The sequence below is a fragment of the Pelodiscus sinensis genome, chromosome 3 (assembly GCF_049634645.1).
Source record: "Pelodiscus sinensis isolate JC-2024 chromosome 3, ASM4963464v1, whole genome shotgun sequence".
In the NCBI taxonomy this organism is placed as follows: domain Eukaryota; kingdom Metazoa; phylum Chordata; order Testudines; family Trionychidae; genus Pelodiscus; species Pelodiscus sinensis.
This window is the reverse complement of record NC_134713.1, coordinates 144,645,466-144,665,727: the sequence shown is the minus strand read 5'-3', so window position 1 is coordinate 144,665,727 and position 20,262 is coordinate 144,645,466. Positions and strand designations below refer to the sequence as shown.

At 46.8% G+C, this 20,262-nt stretch overlaps 1 long non-coding RNA gene across 1 annotated transcript in view; it reads right to left on the bottom strand.

Annotated features, from left to right (window-relative positions):
- LOC142827663 (uncharacterized) overlaps positions 1-15,510 on the bottom strand; it is a 31,309-nt gene extending 15,799 nt beyond the window's left edge. The window contains exon 1 of the long non-coding RNA XR_012902371.1: positions 15,371-15,510. This is a non-coding gene — a long non-coding RNA (uncharacterized LOC142827663). The remainder of the gene's footprint in view (positions 1-15,370) is intronic.
- Between the last annotated feature and the right edge of the window lie 4,752 nt (positions 15,511-20,262).

The window sequence follows — 20,262 nt, the reverse complement described above, 5'->3', positions numbered from 1 at the left end:
GCTATGCTGGGAATCTTCTTGGGCAGCATGAGATACTGCAATTGCAGTACCAGAGAGACCCACAATATCCACAGAAAACTATTCCAGCTTTGGTGGTCATTCACTTATTTAAGTGAAAAAAAGCTAATATGACAAAAGAAAAACTAACTATACTTGAACCAGCAAATCTTCCTGATTGAAAACAGCCCTAAGTCAACATGCCCACAGGCCAGCTGTCTACCCAGAGAAAGAAGTTTTCTTTCACATGCCACTCTTACCTCTGACACTAAGAAAGAAAGGACCTTCTAATTTGAAGGTCCCAAGTCACCATTCCTGCCTCAGTCAATTCCTCTCTGGACAATCCTCAGTCAATTAACCCGTGTCTAGATGGCCCCCACTTCTGAATTATCTGAGCACTTTTCAAGCATTCAGAAATAGGAATAACAGTAATTAATAAAGCACTTTCTTCCTTTCTAGCTCATGTAAGCAGTAGCTTGATATGTGTGTATAGATTTTATTGAAGAAAAACCAGGTCAAAGAGCAGGAGTTTTGCATTTAGTTCTGAAAGAGGTAAGATCTACTCTCATTATTTTCATGAGAGAACAAGTTCTGTAGTGCCAACCCAGATCTGTTATCTTTATTCTCCTGTGTCTCACAAACCTCCAACTGCTGGCTGACAGTGTTCCATTGAAACACTGTCTCAGGAGCTGATGAGCACCAAAGAAGGACCAATAGGTAGAGCCAGTCACACATATGGCTTGCATATCAGGATGCAGCCCTTAATTAGACATTGTAGTTCTTTGGGAATTCGTGCAGAAAGAGCAGAGACCCACGGTGATATGCTCAAAATGACCTGGACTACAGCATTTTGTCTCCTCTGGATTTTTTTGTTACATGTGACTTCATTTCTAGATTTAGCCTGTAGTGTAATTTCCTAGGATTAACATAGAGGATGATTTAGTCTATTATGTATTTACAAGAGAGAAGTTTGTGATTTCCACTCCAGATAGAAGTTCTCTCCCTTGTTCCCTTACACCAGGGCAACTCAACTTTGGAAGCCCTGGGGCCCACAATGATATCCACAGTACATGCCAAGGGCTGCAACTTAGGTGTGGTTCCATATACATGCAAATATATATGCAAATATATGCAAGCAGATTCTTTCACACTGATGGGCATGAATAGAAAGTTTAAGGCAAGACTACACAACTCGCAGGCTCCATTTAAGTCAGTTCTGCTGATATTAATAAAAGGCGATATTTACCCGATTTCCACCCATATGAGAGCACTTTTAATGAGCAATGACAGTCCAGGAATTTAACTACTAAAACACATCTCAACAGAAGACCATTATATTGACTCACTGTTGTGGAGCGTGTTCCCAGTGCAGGCCATGTTCAAAGGATCTCACCCATGGGCCATGTGTTGAGACCTGTATAAACCCAAACTGCATCACAGGCTACAAACAAGCAGACCGCGGGCCGCATGCAGCCCACGGGCCACATGTTGAATAGCTCTGCCTTACACCATTGGCACATATCTAAATAAAGTTCTGACTGTCTGTGTCTTTTGGCTGACAAACCAAACTAGGGGGATTTGTGGTTGCTTCTGGTTTGCATCTCTCAGCAGCTGGCCCTCATACTGGCCCTAGCCTAACAGCTAAATTGAAAGGAATTTATAGAAAAATAGATCTAGCAGCAGCAGCTGTATTGCACACGGTTTGGTTGTTCCATAAGACAGCAGGTGAGTGACAGACTGCCCCAGAAGCAGAAAGGACTGATCAAGTGCTATCCTACATTTTCTCTGTAGTGCTATGCTGAAGACAACAATAAGACTGCAAGTGCAACATCAGTGAAGATACAAGCGGCTTCTGAATCTCCTCAATAAAATCTAGACCATCTACTCTTTATTATGCACTGTATGTTGCTCACAAAATATGTGTAAAGCTGAAGACATAAGTGGACACAAATCCATTGACATGAATATAAATGATCTTGAATGAAAGATAAGAGTGTTTTGCCAGCATTTGATCCTGGGATTTCAATGGGATCCAGATCCTCCCTTTTACAAGTGCTAATAATCTGATTTGTCTTATGTGATGTAACGGTATTGTCTAAGCCTCACTCATAGACTGTTAAGGTGGATCCTCTTGCTGAATATCAGAGGGGTAGCTGTGTTAGTCTAGATCTGCAAAAGTGACAAGGTGTCCTGTAGCATCTTAGGGTATGTCTACACTGCCACCCTAGTTCAAACTAGGGTGGCTAACGAAGGCATTCGAACGTGCAAATGAAGGCCAGGATTTAAATAGCCGAGTCTTTATTTGCATGTTCCCGGGCACCGCCATTTTTAAATACCCCGTAGTTCGAACTCGCTGCCCGCGGCTAAATGTGGCACAACTAGGTAGTTCGAATTAAAGCTCCTAATTCGAACTACTGTTACTCCTCATTGTATGCATCTGATGAAGTGGGTCTTTACCCACGAAAGCTTATGCTCCAATATATCTATTAGTCTATAAGGTGCTACAGGACTCCATGTCTCTCTTGCTGAAATAAAGTATAAACAGAGATTGAGAAAACTTTATTAGCATGTTGTGTCAGGTGCACAATTTGCAGTAGAAAGTACTTCAAAAAAAATGCCTCCTGGGGAGCGGGGTGTTGAAATAAGCCATCACCTATAATTTACATTCACCTCTGGCATAAACCAACAGAAAGAAGGAAGAAATCATAATATTTAATCTGGGCTTTCTCTGCTCCATAGCTCCCTATAACATACCTCAGCGTGCCAAGGTCCAAATGTAGGGCACAATGTGAGACACAGATCTGAACTGAGAGAGTTCCTGCAGCAGACATACACTGGCATGGGATTAATTCCTCCCATCCATGTAAACAGCTCTTTCTAACCGCCATCTCCCAATTCTGTCTGTCTGATTGAAACCATTTGGTGTAGAACATACATAGCATTGGATCTAACCTGTGTGACAGTTGTGTTATTCCTATCTATTTCTATGGCCTCCCTTTCCTTTCCTAGCTCCCTTTTATCTCCCTCATCCTATAGTGATCCCTACTGCCGTGGTCCTGGGACTTTGGTCAGAGCTGTAGTTACCCAGGGCAAGTTCACTAATTCAGGGATGGTCTTAGTCAAAGCAGGACTGTGCTTTGACAGAAGTTTGCACAGAACTTGTCTGCGCTATGCCTGGCGTAAACAAGGGCTATTCATTCTCTAGTTTTATAAGGATCAATTTAACGCAAGTTTCAAGGGGAAAAAAAACGCATTTTAAAGGCAGTGAATGGGTATAATGCATGATTTACCAAAAAAGTCTTGGAAAGAATACCCTTAGGACCATGCAGTTTACCTGAATATTCCCCAGGACCCTCTAGTCTTTTCAGAGTCACATAGAGGCCCCCATCCTGCATTCATTGTTCATAGGTCTATAGTTTTACATTTGGCCATATTAAAATATGTTTTTTATTCATGCAAACTTACTGAACAATCCAGATTGCCTCTGTATAAACACCCTCTCCATTATTTACCATGCTTCCAATGGCTGTCCTGTGCTACCAATGGAATCACCTCGGCTAGGGGTGGGCAATAATTTTAGATGGGGTGCCACTTCAGAAATTTTTGAAGTGGCACTGAGCTGCCCCAGAAGGGGCAGGGCCTTGGGCAGAAGGTGCGGGGCCAGGACACTTCCATGCTTCCTCTCCCACAGACCCTCATTGGTCTAGGGGTGTGGGTGTAGTGAAGTCTTTGCCCCCACTCCCACAGAGAGAACTGCCAGCTTTTCTGAACAGCTGGCGGTTCCTTCGAGGCATCTGTATCTCTGGTGGTGGGATGAGACTTTGCGCGCTCCCTCCACCCCAAGCCAATCAGTACCTCGGGAGGGGGAGCACAAGAGGTCTCTTGCTCCCTGCCCTCACCCATCAAGAGGGTGTTTCACGTAAGAGTCAACTACCAGCTGCTCAGCTGGTGGTTGACTCCAAGTGCCACGTGCCCCTTGTAGAATGGGAACAGGGCAGGAGGAGACTTTGCACGTTTCCCTCCACCTCCAGGTCCTGATTGGCCAGGGGACTAGAAGAGAGTGCGACGCTTTCACCTTACAAGAGGCACACAGCTTAGAGTCAACCCTGGTAGGGGAGGAGACTTTACGTGCTCCCCCTTCCCCCGGTCCTGATTGGCCTCGGAACAGGGGAGGAGCAAGGCATCTGCGGGCCAGATCAACCCATGTGGCAGGCCCGAGCTGGCCCACAGAGACCCTTTTGACAACCCCTGTACTATAAGCTATGAGAACCTTCGTTAGCCACGTAAGTTGACTTTGTGGTCACTTTATCAGGCTAAAGTAGTGTAAAGTCATCTTAATGGGGCTAAGGCTGTGGGAGAAATCCTAGCCCCAGTGACATCAAAAGGAGTTTAGCCAGAGACTTCAGTGGAACCAGGATTTTATCACTGGTGTTTAGGTCTTGATCCTCTGAGGTGCCAAGTACATCCTGGAAGGCTGTGAGCACACTCATCACTCGTGACTTCTTGGGAGTCAAGGCACCCCTCACCAACCCAGAAGCATTAGCGCTTTACCGGAGTGGTCTATTAATGGGCCATCCTTACTCACAGAGCATACCTCAGATGCAATAAGAATGTCAGGGCTTGGAGAAATGCAAGAGTTGTGTGTTCCATAGAATCTGATATCATTGAGGTAACCACAACTTCCTACCGAAATGGATATGCTGACCACGTCATAGCTCAGGTGTGATTGTTTTGGAACGGACAAGGACAAATATCATACTGTGAAATGTTTCTGACATATAATGGAGATAAAGTTGATAAGCTCAGATTTCCAGGTTTATTGCAGATATATGACTGCTGAGTTGTCAGAGCAACAGCCAGTCAGAGTGCAGAGAATGGTTACTGTGTGGTGATTGAAAACTAGCTCCCAGCCTGGATTTGAGACCATCCATTTAATTGTACCAAAGAATCAAAGCAGTGGTTTGTGCTGTATCTTAAGTTTTGTTTGTAACCACAGCTGAGTAGGCATCACATTGTGTATGACTGGTTGTCTAGCAACTTCAGTTCATTTAGCAACATTTAATTTCCATTTTTTTTATTTTATATCAGATACAACCAAGTAATATTTTTTCCCCACTTTGTTACTTGTTGTGTTCAGATTTTCTATCAGAACTAAAACAAGTAGGACCTTGGAATCAAAGCAGGGGCAGGAGAGCAGAGGATAGAATTAAAGACACACATGCAATATAGGCCAAAATGTGACCTAACTTTCTATTATAATTAAGCAGAGGAATGCCGCCAGGGAATTTAACTATTTAAGTATAACAAATACACCCTTTCCCCCTCCTGGAAAACTATAATGATGGCTCATGCATTATTTACCGTACCGTGTGAAGCACAGTCACATCTAACTTATCCTTAGATGACCCCAGGAGGCAGGTCAGTCTTGTCCCCATATTACAGAAGGCACAAGGAAGGAGGGAGTGGGAATCCTGGGGGCAGTAAGAAGAGCACAGGAGCCCCCTGACACTTCATCCCTCCTCTAGAGAACAAATAGATTTTATTAAGATCCTGTGAGCATACTGCAATTTTATACCCTTGGGGGGAGTCTTTGCATGCTAGTGAATATGGATTGTTAGTTATATAAATTGCATTAATTGGATCATGTTTCTTTGTGGCGGGGCTGTTTTGAGGGGGAACCTACTGGACCCAGCCAACCTCATTTTTAATTATTGTGGAACCTTTTTAGGAATCACTGCAAGAACAGACTACACCTTAAAATCAACTTCAATATGTATGTATGCCTCATTATGGCAATCTATACCTCCTCTTGATGTAGATACCAATACACTACATGAATATATACTCTGCACAGTTATTACATCATTTCCACATGGAACCTGTGTAATATGTGTATGTGGCTTACTAACCTCACACACATTCTTAAAGCAGTGAAAGGGTCTACTCAGTGAGCACACCAAGGGTTGGCAAAAGTTGGTCGTCTTAACCGTCACATAATGAGCACATAGTAGTTTTGGATACAAAGGAAGAGGAAGCTGCAGAGGAAAAAATGCAACTCCTAAACTGAAAATCTGCAGCTATTCTCCACTTTCCTGAATAATGTGTCCCTCTGAGACATTTTAAGAGTCCATGGGGAGGCCATTTTCCTTGAACCAGAAAATAACAGCTGAGTCTGCCTTAGGGGATATGGTCATTAGTCTGAAAGATCTATAGGGAGTCTGTATAGTTCATGAGCAGAGTTAGGAAAAAATGAATTTAAATCTGGGGAACTATATGTTAATGCCATAATGTCAAAAATAGATGGATTGACAGAGGGGGATCTCTTGCTTTTCCCAACCAAAAGTATCAGGAGGCCTTCAGAAATTGTGCTTTATTGTGGGCACTTCAATTGCATTGCTCAGAAAATATTCATAAGTAAGCAACTCCAATTCTCCAAAACACCTTCCTGACTAGATGGGGCTTTGAATCACAGGGATAGACTCAGAGGAGTCTCACCACTACCCTCTTCTGCAGAGGAAGAAAGGGTGGAGGCAGAGCCTTGGCTGCTGCTTTGTAGTGAAAGTCTGGCTTAGGAGAAGCAGTGAGCAAATCCCTTCCAGTTGTATAAACAGTGCAAGGGGAGATATAGAGGATCTCATCAAATCGGTTTAGTTGGGAGTCACCTTTGGTGGCTAGGGACTGTTGTCTGGCCTGGCTAATACCACTCCATGGACCCAACCTCCATCACTTTATCTCATTTCTCTTTAAACTCTGTTCTAGTTCTAGCCTTCACAGCCTCCTGCAGCAAGGAGTTCCACAGGTTGACTCTTTGCTTTCTGAAGAACAACTTTCTGTTACTAGTTTGAAGCCTGCTACCCATTCCTTTCCTTTGGTGTCCTCTAGTCCTTCTTTATGGGAACTAATGAAGAACTTTTCTTGATGCACCCTCTCCACCCCACTCATGCTTTTATAGACTTCTATCCTATCCCCCCTCAGTCTCCTCTTTTCTAAACTGAGAAGTCCCAGTCTCTTTAGCCTCTCTTCATATGGGACCTGTTCCAAACCTCTCCCACCCTCTCTCTTCACCTCTCCCACCTCCTTTTCCCAGTCTCCCCGAGGTTTGTTCAATAAAGAGAGATTCTATTTTTGACCACTCGTTTTCTTTCTTTTGTACATCAGTAAGGAGGGGGCTAGGAAAGGGTAAGTGGAAGGAGGTGAGGGCGGAATGGGGTACAAGCCCTCAATGGGGAGGACTGGGCTGGCTCTGCGGGCTTCTGGGGGTGGAAGCTTTCCTGCAGCCCCCAATAACCTCCTCTCCCCAGATGGCAGCCTGCGGCAAGTGCAGCCGGTCTGATGGCCAAGTGCTGTGATGTGCCCAGTGTGGGCACTCCAAGCCAGGACTGCTTTGCAAGCGGGGAACCCCTGAGAACTGTCCGTCCGGGGTGGAGGTCGGGTCCCTTTAATCACAGTCCTCGGCTAGCCTGAGACAGCATCTCCACGCTCTAAGTCCTCATCTGATGCCCTGCCGGCACTGCTTACGGCCAGTCTTAACCTCGGTTCAGGGTCCACTCAATGTGGACATGATAGTTCGAATTAGCAAAATGGTAATTCGAACTAGTTTTTAGGTCTAGATGCACTAGTTCGAATTAGCACTGCTTCCGGCCATCCTTAACCCCAGTTCAGGGTCCACTTAATGTGGACATGCCAGGGCTTTGTCAAGCCAGAACTTAAACACCTCTAGGGATGGAGACTCCACTACTTCCCTAGGTAACCCAATCCAGTGTTTCACTACCCTCCTAGTGAAATAGTTTTTCCTAATATCCAATCTGGACCTCTCCCACCACAACTTGAGACCATTGCTCCTTGTTCTGCCATCTGTCAGTACTGAGAACAGCCTCTCTCCATCCTCTTTGGAACCGCCCTTCAGGAAGTTGAAGGCTGCTATCAAATCCCCCCTCACTCTTCGCTTCTCCGGACTAAACAGACCCAACTCCCTCAGCCTCTCCTCATAAGTCATATGCTCCAGCCCCCTAATCATTTTAGTTGCCCTCCGCTGGACCCTCTCCAATGCGTCCACATCCTTTTTGTAGTGGGGGGGCCCAGAACTGGACACAATACTCCAGATGTGGCCTCACCAAAGCCGAATAAAGGGGAATAATGACATCACTGGATCTGCTGGCAATGCTCCTCTTAATGCAACCTAATATGCCATTAGCCTTCTTGGCTACAAGGGCACACTGTTGACTCATATCCAGCTTCTCATCCACTGTAACCCCCAGGTCCTTTTCTGCAGAACTACTACTTAACTGATTGGTCCCCAGCTTGTAACTATGCTTGGGATTCTTCCATCCCAAGTGCAGGACTCTATACTTGTCCTTGTTGAACCTCATCAGATTTCTTGTGGCCCAATCCTCCAATTTGTCTAAGTCACTCTGGACCCCATCTCTGCCCTCCAGCGTATCTACTTCTCCCCCTAGCTTAGTGTCATCCCCAAACTTGCTGGGGGTGCAATCCATCCCCTCATCCAGGTCATTAATAAAGATATTAAACAAAACCGGTCCTAGAACCGAACCTTGGGGCACTCCGCTAGAAACCGACCGCCATCCTGACATTGAACCGTTGATCACTACCCGCTGGGCCCAGCCTTCTAGCCATCTTACCATCCATCTTACCGTCCATTTATCCAATCCACATTCCCTTAACTTGCTGGCAAGAATATTGTGGGAGACCATATCAAAAGCCTTGCTAAAGTCAAGGTATATCACATCCACTGACTTCCCCATGTCCACCAACCCAGTTACCTCATCATAGAAGCTAATCAGATTGGTCAGGCATGACTTGCCCTTTGTGAATCCACGCTGACTATTCCTAATCACTTTCCTCTCTTCCAAGTGTCTCCAAATGGATTCCTTAAGGATCCCTTCCATGATTTTTCCAGGAACCGAGGTAAGACTCACCGGCCTATAGTTCCCTGGATCATCCTTCTTCCCTTTTTTGAAGATGGGCACTACATTTGCCTTTTTCCAATCATCCGGGATTTCTCCCAATCTCCACGACTTTTCAAAGATAATGGCCAAAGGCTCTTCAATGACAGTTGCCAACTCCCTCATTAAATGCATTAAATCCGGACCCATAGATTTGTGTACGTTTAGCTTTACTAAATAGTTCCTAACCTGTTCTTTACCCACCACGGGCTGTCCATCTTCATCCCATCTTTCATCACTTAGCGCAGAAGTCCAGGAGCCGACCTTGTCCGTGAATACAGAGGCAAAGAAAGCATTGAGTACTTCAGCTTTTCCCACATCATCTGTCACTAGGTTACCTCCTTCATCTATTAGGGGCTGCACACCCTCTCTGATCACCTTCTTCTTGTTAACATGTCTGTAGAAACCTTTCTTGTTATCCTTTACATCCTTAGCCAGTCGCAATTCCATTTGCACTTTAGCCTTCCTGATAACCCCCTGGCATTCTCAAGCTATACCTTTAAACTCCTCCCTGGTTATTTGTCCAAGTTTCCACTCTTTGTAAGCTTCCTTTTTGTGCTTAAGTTCACCAAGGATTTCCCCTGTAAGCCAGTCCGGTCTCCTACCATGTTTGCCTCTCTTGCTACGTGTAGGGATGGTTTCTTTCTGTGCTTTCAATAAGGCTTCTTTAAAATACTGCCAGCTGTCCTGTGCTCCTTTCCCCTTCATGTTAGCATCCCATGGGATTCTGCCCATCAGATCTCTGAGGGAGTCAAAATCTGCTTTTCTGAAGTCCAAGGTGTGTATGTTACTACTCTCTTTTCTTCCTTTGGATCCTGAAATCTACCATCACATGATCACTGCTTCCCAGTTTGTCACCCACCTCCACTTCCCATATTAGTTCCTCCCTCCTGCCCTTGCCGACACCACAGCACTTCCACCCCCGAGCTGGAGCTGCTGCAAAGCAGTCACTGGTGCTAAGACCCCATGCTGTAACTCCTGGCGCAGTTTATGCAAGCTGGCCTCGTGGCACTGCAGGACCATGCTGACCAGCTCAGAATGGGGCCCTCAGGAGTTCCCTGAGTCCAAGCCCCTTCCCTCTCCAGGAGCAACCCCAAATAAACCATCCCAGGGAAGGCTTTCCAAGCCCAGGATTGAAAAACCTGCAGGGAGTAAGATTTCTCACCCCTCCCTGGCAATTCATTCCAGTGCTTCACCACCCTCCTAGGACAGTAGTAAGAGAGCCAAACCTGCATGAGCACGGCCCCGCCAGTCAATCTCCCCATGCTGAATTGGTTCCCCATAGTGCGGTAAGTGCCTGGTGTGGCGAGCTTCCAAAGTGGGATGGCAACATGCTTCTGGAGGGGGGTGGCGGGTTGTGTGTGGGTGTCCTGTCACCAGGGGGTAGGGGCGAGCCACTCGCAGAGCACCAGGAAGGTGTCCTTCCACATGCAGAAGTCCTGGAGCTACTGCTGGTCATCCCACCATGACAATGAAGTGCCACCAGTTGGAACCAGTCTCCCAGCACTGGAAGCAGCAGTGCATGCTGTGCAGGGGAGGTGGGAAGGGACTGTGGGGTATGAGGAGCACCCAGGCCAGGGTGAGGGCTCTCGCCACCTTCTGATTCTGTTTCTATGAGTTTATGGGTAGCCAATGCCATCAGTGCCATCCTGCTGTGCAGGGTCATCACCCTGGGCTATCACCTCATCATTGTTGGCTTTCCTGCCATGGGCTTCTGGCACGTTACTGGATTTTAACAGGATCAGACAGGTCACTGCTGTACCTGTGGGGGGGGGTTGCCCCAAAAGTTGGCACAAAGGGGGCCATGTGAGGTGTCGAATGAGAGCTTATGTTCTACTGATTCTGTATATGCTATTCATGTACTTGTGTGATATCTGTGTGTGGAGTTATAAGTATGTACTCTATGTTGATGCTGGAAGGTTCTCTCTCTGAGGCAGAGCAATGGACAAAGAATGTTCAGCCAGTGGCCATGCTAATTAGCAAGGCTCCAGAGACAATAGATATCTATGGGTATGTCTACACAGCAAAGTTATTTTGAAATAACAGCCGCTATTTTGAAATAACTTTACCAGCGTCTACACAGCCAAATTGCTATTTCGAAATTAAATCGAAATAGCAGAGGGCTTATTTCGAAATTGGTAAACCTCATTTCCTCATTTTTGAGGAATTTACCCTGAGCAGACGCCCTCAGCTGTGGCCAGACCTGGCCCGGTCCGTCACAGCTTCTCCAAATGCGGGAGCAGGAGGGAAGGAATTGATGGCACCCACATCCCCATCCTGACCCCCGACCATCATGCATCAGACTTCATCAATAGAAAGGGGCACTTTTCATCGGTGCTGCAGGCCCTCGTGGACCACCAGGGCCAGTTCACAGGTGTGTACGTCAGGTGGTTGGGGAAGGTACTCTTAAAGGCACAGCCTCTTAAAGGCACAGGAACCCACTGGCATTGCTGTCCAGCAGCTATCCAGGAACTTCAACCTGTTCCAGAGGATGCAGGCTGGCACTTTTTTCCCCTGGGGTCAGGGAGGTGGACATACACATCTGCATTGTCGGTGTTGCAGCCTGCCTCTTGCTCCCCTGGCTAATGAAGCCCTACACAGGACTCCTGGGGTGTGTCTAGACTACAGGGTGTTGTTGACAAAAGTGGCTTTTTGTCGACAAAACTATATCTATGTCTACACTATTACCACATTCTGTCAACAGTAAGTCGACAACGCAGCAGTTTTGTCTACAGCGGTAAACCTGGATTTACGAGGAAGAACGCCTTTGTTGACAGAGATCTGTTGACAAAAGGTGTGTGTGGATGCAGGGAGCCAGTTCTGTTGACTAAAAAGGCCTCCAGGAAGAAGACCTGGTGGACAGTCTAGCCTTTACAGGTACAGCACCTCTATGGTTCCTGGCCACAGCCTCTTAAAGGCACAGGAACACACTGGCATTGCTGTCCGGCAGCTAGCCAGAGCACCCATGCCAGCCATGTCCCAGCCTCAAGTCCCCCCGGCCCTTCTCAGAACAGAGAGGAGGACCCACCCAGGGGCACCAAAAGGCGGGCACCAGCCTGATCAGGTCCAGAAATCCAAAACCTTCTGGAGCTCTGGTCCCAGGAAGAAGCCCTGCGCCCTGCAAACACTCCACAGGAATGCAGACATTTATGAGCACCTGGCCCAGCGACTGGCCACCAAAGGGCATCTCCCCCGCACCATGGCACAAGTCAGGGCCAAGGTTAAGGAGCTGCGGCAGGGATATGCCAGGGCCCAGGACCAGAGCTCCTGCTCTGGGGCAGCCCCCAAGACCTGCCCTTACTAGGAGGAGTTGGAGCAGATCCTGGGCAGTGGGGAAGCCCAGACTCCATTATGTGGGGTGGAGTCTGGGTTGCCCCACCACATCATGGACCGACCCCTCCTGAGGGAGGAAGTCCAGGCAAGAGAGGCGGGAGAGCTGCACCAGGACGAGGAGGAGGAGGAAGAGAAGTCAGCAGGGACCCAGAGCCCAGAGTCCTCCTAGCCATCCGTGGACATCGGGGAGGGAACATCAGGTAAGTGCTTTGAGGGGTCACCACACAAGGGCAGGTTGGCAGTTGTGGGGGGGCCAGCTAGCCCCATTACCACTGTGAGGCTCCTGTGAGACTTTCAGGCTGCTGCCCAAATCACACACGGTGTCATGTGTAACACCCTTGAGTCTACTGTCCAAAGGAGAGCCCCTGACAGCGACAGCAGGGGTGCACACAGACATTGATCGTCTCCTCCTCTTTTCCTCCACCGCCAGATCCTCTACCCAACAGGGGAACACCACACCTGCCCCACCACTATCTTTGACCCGTGGCACCCGCAGGCACTGGTATGTCTACACAGACCTGCTGTGTGAGCATGTTGTGGCACTGCAGGACCTCAACAGGTCCCTCCAGCAGAGGATGGAAGCAGAGGCCGAGTGGCACACCAGGCTGTTGGACAAGCTGGTCCAGCAGCGCACTACTATCTGTGCCACAATGAGGGAGGTCTTCACCTTGCCTGCCCGTGTGATGGGCACCACTCCTCCTGCACACCAAGCCCCTGCTCCTCCAGCTCCTCCAGCCCCGCCTGCTCCCGAGCCGTCATAGGCCCACCAGCTGCCCTTCCCTCCTGCCCAGGCCAGGATTACCTCTAGCTCCACCCAATCCCAAGGCCATGGCAATGCCAGGACACAGGAAGGTGGCAGGACCCTGCGATCAGGGAAGCAGTGGCCTACTTGAGCCCTCTTCCCTCCTCCAGGTTTTCAGTCCCCTGCCACTCCAGTTAAAGGTCATTTCAGTTATATAACAAAATCTTTATTTTTGAGTGAAAGATTTACCTTTACACATTTGAACAGTACACAGAGAATTATTTTTAAACAGCACATTTTCTTTACTGATAGTGTTTCTAATAAAAAACTAATGTCTGTGTACAAAGAAACCTGGGTGTGTATGTATTCTTAATGGGAAGAGGGTGATGGTAGTAGAGGGACAGGTAGGGGTGGACCAGGCCAACCCCCCCCCCCCCCATAGGGGAGGACCTGGGGAGAGTCAGCGGGCTCCTTCTGAGAATCTCTCCCTCAGGGCCTCTCAGATTTGGACACCAGCCTGGTGAGCCTGGCGGATGGTACCTGTCCGGGGCTGTGGCCTGTCCACGCCATCAGCATCTGTCCCCCACTGGGGCAGGAAGGCCTCCCCTTTCCTCTCCACCAGGTTGCTGAGGGCACAACATTCAGCCACCATTCAGCTGGAGATGTTGCGTTCACTCATCTCCAGCTGTGTGAGGAGGCAACGGAACCTCCCTTTCAGCTGGCTGAAGGCACATTCCACCTGGATGCGAGCCTGGCTAAGCTGTGTTTTGAAAAGCTCCTTGCTCGCATTCCGATGGCCTGTATAGGGCTTCATGAGGCACGGCATCAGGGGGTAAGCCAGGTAAGCCACTATGCACACCGGCATCTGCACACCCAAGTGCAAGGTTCTCGGATGCTCTTCAATCACTCATCTTCTGCAGTGCCCACCTCTTTTTATGATTCAGTCCTCTAGCCATGTCATATTCAAGTCCCACCCCTAATATAAGGTCCAGCAAAAAGAAATGCCTAATATGTCCAGCCATCTGGCCTCAGTTCACACACCTTTTCCTCAGGCTTTCAGTTGTCCTTAGCCCCTTCTCAAGGGCTTCACGAAAATGGAATGGAAACCCAGGTCCATCCTCTACACTGGGATGCTGTACAACAGTGTTTCTTAAGGCAGTTGGCAGTATGCCGCAGAGAACAACAGAGTTCAAAATGGCTGCCCTTAAAGGCCATTCCCTTGACCTTTTTTTTCCCCCTCAACAAACAATACTTGGTGTGCCTCATTAAAAAAAAAATTATTGTTCCGTGTTCCTCGGTCTTAAAAAGTTTAAGAAACACTGCAGTACAGAGATCCTAGGACAGTCAGTCAAGATTTACTCTGCCAGACTCTTTGCTGCCACCTCCTTGAAGTCCTTCCTACCAAACCTGATGGCAAGGCCCTTTCACAACCTTTCCAAGTTCCCTCTTTTCTTGGGCCAAGACTCACAGAGCTTTCCCTTGGAGCCCCCTACAAAAATCTCAAATGTGGATGAGTTCATTTTAACGGGCTCACCAGGAACAGTGTTAGACTTACTGGGGTCCAGTGCAAAAAACCAAAGCCTGAGCCCTACTATGGAGGGCTGAACCCAAAGCCCAAGTGTAAGTGAGGTGAAATGTGGTGTACGCAAGACAAATCAGACTCCTGAAAGGGGTACTATAGTCTGGCAAGGTTGAGAACCCTACTGGTGCTTTTTTGGGAGGGGTGGGGGGTTGGAACTTTAACTACCCATGATATTTTTTGTATAGACTGATGTGAACAGTTTTTACTAACAACAAAACGTAAACTGTATTGTCGTAAAAAGCAAAGTTGCAGGAGCAACTTCACATAGATTTTTCTGGCAAGTTGAAGCACCGGGTAATCATACAGACTAAAACAGAGCTGGTGCTTCTCAGCTGAATAAACACTGGCAGCTGTTCACATCAAGCTACTTTTTCAAACATCTTCTGTAAAATCTGTAACCCTTCTGCCAGGTGGAGCTGGCAGAGACAGGGCAGGTTCAATATGTCGGGGTTCCTTTCCATCGATACAACACAGAACCGGCTCAAGCCCCCAGCCAGTAACCGGGAAATTTATATGCTGCCCTGGGCTCCTCTGAGAGGCAATTCCTCCCCACTCATAAGCACACAGTGTGAGTGTAAAAAAGAAAATGTTAATAAAAAGAGGCAAGTAACTCAGCATTAACTTGGGAAAACACCACAGACAGGGTTCATAAACAAAAACCATGAGTAAAAGATCCACCCGCCAAGTAGGCTGGAGAGCGTCCTTTCCCCCTCATGTTCTTAAGCCCAGCAGCCCAAAATCCCTTTCACGTACCCAACACTTCTTTGCGCTCCAGTCACAGTTGCTGTCCTTTGTTAGATCAAAGCCAGAGTTCAGCGGTACAGCTACAGAGTTCAGCTCCCACCCAGGTCGGAGGGGGGATAAAGAGACACCTCACTTGCTCCACTGCTTGGGCTCTTGCTCACTGCCTCTCTCAGCGAGTTACCAGCTGTCTGTTTTCTGGTCACGCCTGCTAGCCGCCTGATTATTGCTTTCACTGGTTGCCTGCTCACTGCGCCTCTCCACCACTGCTCTGCTGGCCATTTGTTGCCCCTCTCCATTAGTTGCCCTGCTGGCCACTTGTTGTGCCTCCCTGCCTCCCCAGCCTCTCTTTCGCCAGATGAATGTCAGACACCTTCTGCTGTCACCTGACTCTCCATGGTGACATCACTTTCTTAGTGGTTTTAGCTTTGTGCAAAAACACAATCCTGCCATAAGTGATTTCCAGGCAGGGGAGAAACAGTTCTACTACAATGGGTTTCAGCTCTGATTTAAATAATTAAAGAAGCTTGTAATTAAGCCTATTTAGCTCTGTTCTTTGAATCAGTTTTAGGGTATGCAGCCTCCTGGCTGGAAGACCTATTTGTCTCATCTCGTCTGTCCCCAGTCCCACTGCCTTCCCCATTCCCTTCTCTTCACAGGCCTCTGACATTTGAGCCCCTTCCTCAGGTTTTTTCACCTGAGGGGGACTACTTCTTTGGGACATGTTAAGCATAGCCCTGCTTTTCTATGTTCCCCATATAATTACATTAGTAACTAGATTTCATTATCCAGGCATTTGGTCATAAGGTCATTGGTAACTTATACCACCCAAAGTTGATCACTTTGACACCACTGTATCTGCTAAATGCCTAAGCAAAGTAGGAGCACGTTCTATTTACATAAACACACCCACCTTGCTCTTCCTCCCAGCTAGCTGTCAGGGAAGCATTCATTCAGACCCGCCCTACAAATCTCTCAAGCCTGATTCTCTTCTCATTCATACTTGTATAATTCTGGAGTAACTCTATTCAAATCAATAGTTTATGCAGGTGTCAAATTGGTATGAGATTAAAAATCAGGTTCAAACTTGACCATGTTATGCTAATAAGGCAACAAGGACCAATCGGCTAATTTACATTGTCAGATTAAATTAGCTATATATCTGCTACCTATTCATTTCATTTGGTGCCCCCTAGTTCTTTTATTATGAAAAGGAAGTAAATAACACTTCCTTGTTTATTTTTTCCATAACAATCATGATTTTACAGACCTCTAACACATGCCCCTTTAGTCATCTCTTTTCCAAGCTGCAAAGTCTCAGTCTTATTCATCTCATGTGGCAGCCGTTCCATATCCCTAATCTTTTTTGTTCTTTTCTGAACTTTTTCCAATTTTTTTTTTAGATGAGGTGACCACATCTACAAACAGCACTCAAGATACAGGTATACCATGGATTTATTCAGTCAACATGATATTTTCTGTCTGATTCCCAACATTCTTTTTTCACTGCTGCTGCACACTGTGTTGATATTTTCAGAGTACTATCCACAATGACCCCAAGATCTCGCGCTTGAGTAACAGCTTAGACTCCATCATTTTATATGCATAGTTGGGATTATGTGTTTCAATATGCCTTACGTAGTATTGATCAGCATTGAATTTCACCTGCCATTTTGTGGCCTACTCACCCAGTTTTGTGAGATCCTTTTGAAGCTCTTTGCAGTCTGCTGTGGACTTAACTATCTTGAGCAATTTTGTATCCTCTGCAAATGTTGTCACCACAATAATTACCCCTCTCTCCAGATCATTTATGACTATGTTGAATAGCATTGGTCCCAGTACAGACACACAGAAGATCTTGGGTTTGCAGTCTCAAAAATTTCTGTTCTTGGGCGAGTGTGTCTCTCTTTAAATGTCCCTTGATTGTGGGTTCATTTCACAGGGACTGATTCATCCCTGGAGAAACCTGTCTGGCAGATGAGGAAGCGGGGGGCACCAAAGCAAATACCTCTTAGCAAACATTTGAGGGAGAATATATCTGGATCCAGTTCCCCCTCCCTGGCTGCATTTACTGGTAGCCCTGCTATTGAATTAACCCAATAGGTGGATAAGTTAACATCACAGGGTAACACAGAATGCTCATAAATTATGATAAGCAACTGTAAACCCATTACAATTGCTTTGACAATTCCTCCTACCTATAATATCAGACTTCAAGATTGAGACAGTACTTGCCATGAGATGGGGTAGGCAGAGAAAGCAAAGTCCCACCATATCTGGAGCTACAGAGCATTTCTGAATTGGGTATGATTATCTCTAATTGCCAGGCTAAAAGGAGACTATGTACCGAGTCTGTCAAATCAAGTTCACAGAGATGGACGGGACTATGGAAACCAAGGTTGGATAAAGCAGGGCTGACCATGGAAGGTGCTGAGTGCCTCTAACTCCCACTGATGTCACTCATTAGGGGAAGGGCATCTTGCATTTGCATTTGCATATCTTCTTCCGATACTTTTTCTGGAAGAGGCTTTTCCCATATTTGGCCCGTCTACACGGGGCCAAATGTTGGAATAAAAACCCTTTTTCGGAAGCCCCCTTATTCCTCGGAAAACGAATCAGCAGAAGATATGCAAATGTGAGCGCAATTTGCATACCTTCTTCAGAAACCCCCCCCCCCCCAGTGTAGCCCTACCCTAGAAGAGCAGGGGGTTGAAGGTGCCTAGCACACTGAATTCAACCTCAATATGGAATAGCAACCCTAGCCTCAATTTCACTTCTCCTCAGTCACTGCCAGAGGACAAAAATCTTCGGCGCATGCTCTGAGCCAAAGGTGAGAGTGGAAGAGAGTCTATTCTAAAGATTAGAAGAGAGAGAGGAAAGAGCCTTTCCTTAACTTGCCTTAGTGCCAGTGAGCTGTTTCCTTCCCAGAGAAAGCTAACTGCTGTTTTTGAAATGTTTGATGTCAGCTGGAGGAACAGATGGCTCAATGGTTCATTTCAAAGTTCTCTCTCAGCCAAACAGTGCAGCACAAATTGCATTAAATTGCCTCAAAGTATGAATAAAGAACTAAATGCTCCACATGGCCACAGCTGCAACTCACTGAAACGTCTTATTGTCATCAGGATTTTGGGACTTGTCCTGATAGGTTCCTGCCAGGTCCTCTACTCTGTCAATGATGATAAACTTTGGCTGCGTGAGTGCATGCGTTTGCTCCTGTCTAAGCATGTTAACCATGTGCAATTAGTCAATATGACAGACTCCTGAGAGAGTCCCCAGAGACCACAAATCAGATAAGGATTGAAATCACCCAAGCAGGTTTATTGCCAAATGACATACACTAATAGTTATCAGCAAACAGAGGCACCGCTGCACTGCTACACCTTATGTAAGCCATGGCAATGGATTAACACTCATTAAGCACCCTGGATTTCCAGTGCCCCTCTCCCTCATGGTCTGTCGACAATCACCCTTCGAGGTGCGCTTTTATACACAGGTACAAACAAACCACAGATCACTGAGGTATCCGGTTGCCACTCTCTGTTACCTGGTTACCACCCTTACCTCACAGAAGGGGGTTTACTTACTATTAATCTTTACTATCAACTTATTATCTATCATGTTGTCAACTTCAACTTGATCCTGAACCTAGGTTGGTATGTACTTGATTTGTGGGGAGGCGGATGGTACCAAGATCTTCTCAGCGAGATGTTCTGTTACAACCTCTTTGGAATGTGCTCACAGCCTGTGCTTGGCACCTGTGCCTGATACGTTTTGCAAGCCTCCCCAAGCATGGAGAAGGCAAGCAGGTGGCCATGGGGCCCCAACCTCTCTGGCCCCAGATTATGGGGTGGCCAGCTGCTCGGAGGCAGCAACACTCTGCCCCCAGAATGCCTACAGTGTTGGCAGGGTAAGGCTGCTAGTTTGAGACGGCACTGCCTTCCCTGCCTAGCATAGCAGCCAGTCATGATTAGAAAGTTACCGGGCTCAGATACATGTATATCCTCTCATCAGATTTCTATAGCCCATGTCCTGCACACACTCACTCTCTCGCCATACCCACGTATGTTCTGCCTTCCCTTGATTGCCCAATTTATTACTTAGGACCAAGCAGTAATACTCTCAATATTCTCCAGTGGGGCTAGTTATGGAATAAATTACTAGTCATCAAGTACAGAGGTATCAGAATCTGACCTTTGATTTGTAAGTTTAGACAGACCTTGAAACACCTCACATCTGTCACTACATTATATTAAACATATTTAAATTAAATCTGTAATCAACTAGAAAATTTGGACCAGGATGGGAAGATGGCAGTAATACAACTGAGTTCTACACTTTCATGCCCAGTTTTTTACCTAATTTGCATGGTGGTGGAAATTTGCATTCTTGCATAAATGGACACAAACCAGATATCAGAAATGGAAACATACATAAACCTGTAAGGGAACACTTCAACCTCCCTGGACATTCAGTAATGGATTTAAAAGTAGCCAGCCTTCTACCAAAGAATTTCTGAACATGATGACAACTGAACTAGAATTCATTTGCAAATTCAATAACCTAGTATAGCGTAAGGATCTTAACTGGTTAACACATTACAAAGGCAATTTCTACTCTCGATAGCCACATTTCCATATCAACTGCTGTGAATGAGCCTCTTTCACCTGACTTGATTAGCCTCATTTACAGAAGTTCCCTCTTTCTTTTGTTGTGCGTGTACACATACCCGTGCCTCTGTAAACGCCACTGCAATTCATCTGATGAAGTGGGTTTTACCCATGAAAGCTTATGCCCTAATAAAATGGTCCCCAACCTTTAAAATGGTGCCTCCAGTGCTCCGCACGCCACGGGCAGGGCTGGCCCAGGTTGTCCGCAGGCGCACACAAATGCCCCGGCGGGCGCCA